Here is an 8,872-nt window from a genome sequence, read left to right on the forward strand (position 1 = left end):
ATAGTCTGGAGGAATTTTCTCTCTTTTGCCTTTTTGAAGGAAGCGTATGAACTTCAGCACAGTAGGTCTGCACCAGTTTTGTGATTTATGACAGACGGAAATATAAACAGTTTAGCAATCATCAATAACGATCTTCCTTGTTCCACCGAAATCTCACCTAAGGCTATGTGTTTTTATTCCTAAACTGTCATAATGCTCAGCAGACATGAGGGTTATTATAATCAGATAATTTTTAGAAAAAAAGCACACAAAGAAGTGCCAAGCATAATTTTCTTTTTTGGGCATCACACAAGGACACATAAAGAAAGATGACCCCTGAACTTGAAGAGAGACAGCCCCCAGTCTTTGGAATCTGTAAAGCAAGGGATGGGAGACAGGGAGTGCAATTCTTCTCACTGCTAGGGAAGTCAAGGCATGGAGAAGGATGTGCATGAGACTGCACAGGTTTAGTGGCAAAGCTCAGAGTTGAAGCCAGGTGTTGTACTTTCCATTACTGTTGCTTAACCATAAGAACTCCTTGTCTCCTTGAAGTTTCCTGATTAGACCTGAACTCGTCTGCTGCCACACCCTGAATGTGATGATAGTTATTATTTATGTTTGATTTTCTATATCTAATGCTGCCCCCAGCAAAATGCCATGTAAGAACTGAGTCATTGTCTCAATAGGTACAAAAGATCAGTGCTTCCATTTAACCCTGTGCACAGATTTCCAAAGATAGCACTTAAATGATGAATTCAGTGCCATTAGACGTAAAGACAACTCTGCTGAGATTCCAGTTCTGTTTCCAGCAATGCCCACATGCCAAACTCTGTGCAGCTTGGACACTGTGGAGAAATCCCATCATGGCCATTTCTCATCATCTGTCTTCTCAGGAGGAGTGTGGTCACTAGGCACTGCCAACAAAGGTTTTAGCTTTGAGCTGGAATTGAAGAAGGAGAGTTTCTGGTCATAGCCACAGTAGTCAGTCCACTCACTGGCTGTTTGTGAAAGCAATTTTCAGAGTCACGGTTGGAAAATTCATTATGGGAGCTGACTGTTACAGCCACAAGGATCGCAGTGGCCGATCTCGTCACATAATTTGCAAACCCAACATGAAGGACTCTGCCTAGCCAGTTGGCAGTCCAGGCACTTTGTTCTTCCCCACTACTTATCAAATCCAATACATGCTGGTAAACTAGACCACGTATTTTAGCAACCATCACAGACTGGATATAAAGAGTCGAAATGATGACAAATTCACCACTTTTCTTGGGAAATGTTTGCAGTTCTTTCTTTCATCAAATCTTAAATGGCAAGATAAATCATAAGAAAAACATACAGCCCCCTCACCCCCCACCAGACTCCCCCAAAAATGTCTAGGAAAATTCAAATCATCCAGTTTGAATTTGAGGGGTCCAATCTTCTGGACCAGACTTTTTTAGGACTGTCTTTTAGTTTAATAGTCCTTCCTTCTCTTGGATGCATTTTTCCTTGGTAGATCATTAAGACATGAGTGTCCTTTACTTTCTTCTGACAAACTATATGTATCCTGAAGAGTTTTTCATGTTAGTGAGTATCTTAAAGACTGTATGACATGCCTGTAGCTCATTTCTGAACCTTTCCCAGTCATTCTGCTTCTCCCTTCAATGTGGTCATACAGTATACGTTTTGTTAGTGCTGTGCCAATGGGAAAATCATGTCCTCACTGCTTATCTGTATCTCCTAAGTTAGCTTCCAGGAGGAACAAGTTAGGCTTTCTTGCTCTGTCTGAAGCCAGCTTCTAGTGAATTGTCTGCATAATCCATCAGAGCTTCCCAGAGTCGCTGCTTTCCAGAATATAGTCTCACAAATATGTAAAGTTTGTCTATATGCCCTATTCTCTGCTACATTCATCTAGGACAGACCTTAGAACACACACCACCTTACAGCTGCTCAGTTATGAACATCAGAGGTCACTCTGTATCACCAGTCGGCTCTTACTGCCAGATTCCTTTCCCCATTTTCTATTTAGATACTGCCGAGCACACAGAGCGTGGAATTCTTCTGTCTTCCAGAATAAGGAACAGCCCACAGTCCAGCCCACTTCCTTCCCCTGCCTCACCCACATTCAGATGAAATTGTCATTTTTCAGTATCCATAAGCCAACCATGTTTTAATACGTTTTATTCCTCTAGATTTTTCTCAGCCTGCACTGTGTATTCTGATCACTGCCAGCTTCTGGAAAATCTGATCCGCATTATTATTCCTTTATTTTATAGTAGTGACTGGAGGATCCAGAGGAGTTGCGCACTGTGCATGTACATGTGAAAAAACATTCCATGGCCCTGAGCAACTATAGCCTATGCAGAGTGTAGGGCGAGGATAGGCAGATGCTAGGAAAAAGGATTTAACAATAGCTTTGTTTTGCAGATAGGGGACAAAGACATGGAGAATTTTAAAATAAGGATGTGTCTGTCTTAGCTGTCAATAAACAAACTTTCCCAGCAGATGAGTAATAGGAAACACCCTCATGCAACCTTTTGCCCTCACTATTGCCTGACATTCTGCTCTGATTCACAAGAGTCTTGCCTTTTTCTTCCCTTTCCCCTACCCTTTACCATCCTTGCTCAAGTCCTCAACTAGTTGGCCTCACCTCAAGTGCATGCTTACCTATGTTGCCTTAGTCATGATAACTAATTCCAGAATAGCACGTGTCCTCCTGGATGATATCATTTTGGCCAAGGGCTCTTTTCCTCCACTTTCAGATTATTTCCTGCCACTGAGACGTAGAACTGCTGTTTTTTTGGCTCTCTGCTCCCCTTTCAGAGCTGTGAAACCTCCTTTCTTTTCAGAAATCTCCAAGTGGCCTCCAGGTTTTGCAAAGTTCAGATTCACCACACTGAAAGCATTTTGCATCAGGTGACCTGCATAGTGTCATTTTATTGTAATGAGCACAAAAATCTGCTCCCTTGAGAAGACAGAGGCAGAATCCCAACCTCCCCCTGTGCACCTGCTCCTTTAAACAGCCTCAGGGTAAGCCAGCTCTTTCACAGCTGGCTAGCAGATGGGAAAAGGTGAGAACAGACAGGCTGCTGTTCAGGATTTCTGTGGCAGAGCAGTAGGATTGCTTTAAGCTCCTCTTAACACATTATGCAGAATCTTAAGTCTTTAGCTGAACCAGGACTACAATCCTCTTATGCGTCTTTGCTGAAATTCCGTGAGTTGCAGGCACGCACGCACACACACCAGCACAGAGGAGCCTTCAGGAGCGGCTTACCCCTCGCAGGTGACAAACGACACCAGGCAAGTTTGTGCTGGAAAGCCCGTGAGCCATCAGTCACCTACAGACAGGAGATGGCTTTTGGCTCCCCCAGGCTTAAGGCATGTTGTGATTGCCTTCTTTTTATTTATGGATAACGGAATTGCTTGTTAAGATTGGCTTGTCCTTTCTTGCTAGGGATTTTTGTGTGTGTGTTTGTTTTCTGTTTCCAGCGTATTGATGTCAAGTCTTCACCTCCCTTGACCTCCAGCAACAAGGCAGCTCATGTTTGGGTCTGACAGCCTGTGAGATCCATTTGCAATGGGTGACACTCACCTCTCTGCAGGACTTGGGGCCAAAGCCAGGTTGGATATGACTACCAGCAATACGAATGCATGTGCATATGTGTCCAGTGCAGGTGAGAGAAATTCTATCCCAGTCAGAAAAGGGGTCTCCTAGACCTTGTTCCAATCCTTTCTACCACTGTATATCTGGGGCTCAACAGAGACCTAATTGCTCTCTACAGCCCTGAAAGCAGGCTGTGGCGAGGTGGAGTTCAGCCTCTTCTCTCAGGTAACAGCGATAGGATGAGAAGTGATGGTCTCAAGTTGTGCCAGGGGAGGTTCAGGTTGGATACTGGGAAAAACTTATTCTCTGGAAGAGAGGTGAGGCACTGGCACAGGCTGCCCAGGGAGGTGATGGAGTCACCGTCCCTGGAGGTGTTCAAGAACCGCGTGGATGTGGCACTGAGGGACATGGTCTAGAGTGGATGCAGGCATGGGTTGGTGGCTGGACTTAGATGATCTTTCCAACCTTAATGACTCTATAATTCCATGAAATCTTGAGATGTAGAGTTTCATCAATATTTATCTTCTTTGAGTATTTGATTATTTACTTAGGTTGGTTATTTGGTTATTTATTTAGACTGGGATTTTCAAAACGAACTTGAGATTTTCAGAGCCCACCCCTCGAGAGAATGGACTTCGAAACTGGATGAAAAAAAAAACAACTCAGACCTACTTAAACTGTGTTATGTTGAGGCTCAGGAATCCTCACTGCAGGAGACAAATCACATGGCCTCAAAAAACCTATAGAATGAGGCACAGGTCTCCTTCTTGGTAGCTTACGTCCTCTGCCACCTTGAAACCCCAAAGGTGGGCTTAGATGGTTGCCCAGCTGTTATGCTGCACCAAGGCCTACACAAGCGATGCAAGAGCTGACTACAGTGAAGAGATGGAGAAAGATCTTTCTTCTTACCAACATGGAGTACCTTTATCATTTGTTTTGGCTTTTCTGCTCTCTGGTAGGGCCTCAGATATTCAATGATGTGTGAATGCTTATTCCTTACATTTCAAACAGATGATCTATAATCTCTACAAGTGAGACCTTATACTGATTGCAAGAAAAGGGAAGAAATTCTCGTGGTTACTGTGGTACTGCATTGCAATGTCCCTTTTTTCCTTCAGGAAGCTAAAACCTGAAGAACCTGAAGATCACCTGGTGCACTGGTGTCAGAGCCCAGCTCTCAGCCTGAGGTCCAAAGCTGCATTCTGTGACTGACATCGTGCACTATATGGGCACTGCAATGCTGGCACTGTACCAGCACTCATTTTCACTTAAAGAACAAATCAGTTGGGGCAAACCTACCCATCCCTGTTTGCAGCAGAGCCAAGTCACAGCTGAGCACTGTGTATGAAATAGTAACTGGAGCTCTGGAAACTGAGCTGCTATATTTATTCAGCCTGAGGTGAAGTCTGTCCCCAGATAACTGCCAAGGGGAATGAACTTATTCCAGTAAGGTCAGTTTTACCATTTCATCCCTCGCAAGCTTGGTTCATAGTTCCTGTTTGTTAGCTGCAGCTGAGCTGCATACAGAGGATTTTTGCTGGAGGATCTCTCTCAAAGGTGAAATGGTGCCTGTCCCATTACATTTACAGGGCAGCTGTTTGTCTCATGCAGGTTGGTAGCAGAGTTTTTGTTTAAGCAAAACAATTTCCTACGTCAACCGTTCTTCCATTAATGAACACTCAAATTAGGGTGAGATGCGAGTCTGAAGTGGAGGAGAAAGGAATCTGTTGAGGGGGGAAAGAGCAGGGAAGGGAAGAAAGGTTTGGGCAGAGAGGAGATATGGCAATGAGGGGCTGGTAGGACAGTGAGAGTGGAAGGAATGACACCCAAGAACAGTGCAATATGTCAAATAAAACATCAAGATCACACGTGCTGGAAGAGTGTTTCTCTTCCAGCAGAGAGGGCTTGTGCTGTTGGCTGCATGCAGTTGTGATCTGCATGTGGCCTGCTCCAAATCTACCAGCGGTTTCTCCTGAACTGGAACCATCCACAGGGAGCCTGCCAAAACCACTTTTGTGGACAGTCAGCAGAGATGCTGGTTGAACTCACATGAGACAACTGGCCTGGCCTGGCTCCACTCACACTCTTTTCATGCTCACTGCTCTCAGAGTGGCTAAACTATTGTTTTCAGGGCCTGAACTGCAAAGCTGCATGCATGGAACTGAATCAAAGTCCTACACTCAGTGAGGTGGACAGCAAGTCTTTGAGGCTGGGGGTGGGTGACTGCCACTGAGCATGTGCGAGGTTGTGGTCCTGCTGACTGAGCTGTAGCTGCCTTTTGTATGGCTCACTGCACTACAGAAGTGTCAGATGCTGTTAGCAGCCTTGGAGCATAGCTTTAAATTGAGTTTGCCGGACAACATCAGATCTATCACCTGGAGGATATGAATCCCTCCATGCCAGTACCTGTCATGCACATTTCTGCACTTATTATCCTGCTCTTTCAAGCATTTTATATTCCCATACATCACAGTTAGGTCAGAACCATAAATATTCACAGATCATGTGGCCAGATGCTGCCCATTCTGGTCATAGCAGATGTCTGAGTCAGTCTAATGGCTCCATAGCTCCTTAGGCCACTCTAAGTCCAAAAATGATTATTACCAGTTCCTCCAGAGAAATTCCGCAAGATGCTCTGCAGTGGTTGGTTCTAGACTAACCAAGCTGGAGGGCAAATTCCTGCACGGCCCCATGGTCTTGAGAATGGTTTATCAGAATCAAGAATGCACATATTTCTGTTGGAAGTTTGACGTGGTTTAAATAGTTCCTATTCCAACAGAACATTTGGAGAGTGTTATAAGTACTACCTTCCTCTTAAAAAATCTTGCTTAGCTCTTGTGTGCCATAGCACCCTGAGGCAGTGAGTTCCAGCTAATCTGATAAGATGACAGTAAGGTCACGTGCAGAGTTCTGAGGTGTCCTCCTGTTGTTGGTCTGTAGAATTGGGAGTTCAGGATATCTTTTTTTTTTTTTTTTTCTCTAGCCTGTTAAACATTTCTATGACAGCTTCTTCCATCTGTCTTCTCTGCAGGCCAAATATTTTTCACTGCTCTGCCTGCAGGTTAGTCTTAGAGGCCACTTCCTCTGGGTAGGGGCATCAAATCATGACTATATGCAAAAGTGCTGGGAAACTCCTTCCTCTTCTTCCTCCCACTTCTCCCAGTTCTCCATCACTATCACTCCTCCACTGTTCAGCAGGATGTCAGAGCTCCCAAAAGGAGTCAAAGTGATGGAGGAATTCCTAGAGGGCTGCTGATGAATGTATCCAGCCTATTTTGATGGAGAAGCCCTTATGGAACTTGGAGGAAGGCAAAGGGAGCAATGTTAAGACCAACCTCCAGATGGGAACCCTGAAGTATTAAGTAGCTGTTCCATCCAGCCTGTGTTTGGCAGCTCCTTGCTCCATGCCCAGTGGGATGCCAGGATAGCCCCAGTGTACCTGAAGGCAATGTGCGCCATTGGAAGTCTCCAGTATGTGACACAGTGCTGATGAATCCTGGCCCCACAAAGACTCAGCAGGGGTCTGGTTTGGCCTCATCCAGTTCTCTAATGGCTGGCATTGCCCTAAGCAGCAGGAATCCTGGAGCCACAAGCACACATCTGGACACAAAGATCAATGGTGGCTCTCAGGAAACCTCAGCATGATCTGAAGTGGAAGTGGTGCCTTTTCATCAGCACACAGGAGTACTGGCATGCGCCTGCTTCTGTGCCAGCAGGTATTAATGCCCATCAGAGCGTGTCAACCAGCAGGCACTGTCTAATCCTGCTGTTGTATAATGAATAAGATTATTGAATGGGAGAACCGAAGGTCAGAGAATGAGGATGAAACTCTCCGGTGCAGAGCTACTGTGCTCTGCTGAGATATCAGGGAAAGTCTTCTCTAGTGATAACTCTTCCTTCTGGGTACTCTTCTCTATAACAGGATGTCCGTGTTCAAGGTGGAGGCTGGAACAGGAGTGGAAAGACCAACTTCAGCTCCAGATGTGCGTGTCCACTTGTGCTGTGTTTGGACATAGTTGGATATCAGAGTCCCACCCATTTCAGGCCATTATTGAAAGCTAGAGCTGCTCCTGACAAAACAGATGGAGGCTCTCCAAGAGATAAAGCTTCCCTCCCTGCAGTCTGTTACAGACCTCACAGTGTGAATGCCCCATGGAAAAGAGCGTGTAGCACCCAAGATAGTACAAACATATCTGAACACAGGGAAAATGGACCAACAGGCAGAAGCAGCAGGTGAATGTTCAGATTATCAGCAGCTGAAATATACAGGACGTGAAGAGAAAGTGGAAAAGCAGGAGTGGAGTCTGAAGGAGGCACTAAGTCCAAGTAATTTCCTTGTATCAGCTCTTCATTATAAGAAATAGCTTCCATGTCCAGGTTTCATCTCTCTTTCCTATACTAAGAAGAATTGAGAAATTTCAAGATAAAAGATCATTTAGCTTACAAAAGTAGAAAAGAGCTTACTGTGTTTTTCTGTAGAGCCTCAGGGAAGAGTTGGATGCTTAATACTTAGGATGGACTCTGAAGGGAAGGAACTCTTTGAGCAGTCTTCAAATGAATGGACTGATCTGCAGCCTGAAGAATCCGGGGAATGGGAAAGAGGATTCTTAGTATTATAGAGAGCTGAAGATCTAATTGATTTCTCCAAAAGCAGAAGAAATCTCTCTCATCTGCTTTTTTTTTTAATTATCCAGAAACAGTGGGAGGGATCCAAAAGCTCGAGGCTAATGCACAACAGCTCTGTTAATAATTTATTAGTGTTTGGTTGTTGCCTGTAATGCATGCGTGGAGATGGCTCTGATGAGCTCTAAACTTCTGGTTCCTATCTGGAATCTCTTGCTGTGTCCAGACTTTGCTCAGACTTTGTTTACCGTCAATTGGCCATCTGGTCTGTCACCAGGAAACACATCAGTACAGGTATTGATCTGTACAATTGATTTTGTCTCTCTTCCTCCTCTGGGAGTGTGTTCACATGAGAATAACTTTGAAAATATCAAATTCAGAATGTCACTGTGGACCCACACAAGGATCCTCAGGCATGAGGACCTCTCTTCCCTGCCAATGAAACTCTGAAGAAAAGGATGTTCAAATGCTAGTATCTATTGATACACAGAGCAGCCAGAGCTGAGGAGAATCAGAGGCCTGAGGGTTTCAAACTTATTTAATCTTATTTAGGCCAAACGATAAGTTTCTGTTGGGCAGAGATGCCTGGAGAACATCATGAGGATGACTCGTAAGAAGCAGCCCACTGGGGTGCATGGGCAGTGTTCACTCAACTTGGTTTATGGAAGCAGAAAACTTGAAAGA

This window comes from Numida meleagris, chromosome 3, assembly GCF_002078875.1.
Source record: "Numida meleagris isolate 19003 breed g44 Domestic line chromosome 3, NumMel1.0, whole genome shotgun sequence".
In the NCBI taxonomy this organism is placed as follows: Eukaryota; Metazoa; Chordata; class Aves; order Galliformes; family Numididae; genus Numida; species Numida meleagris.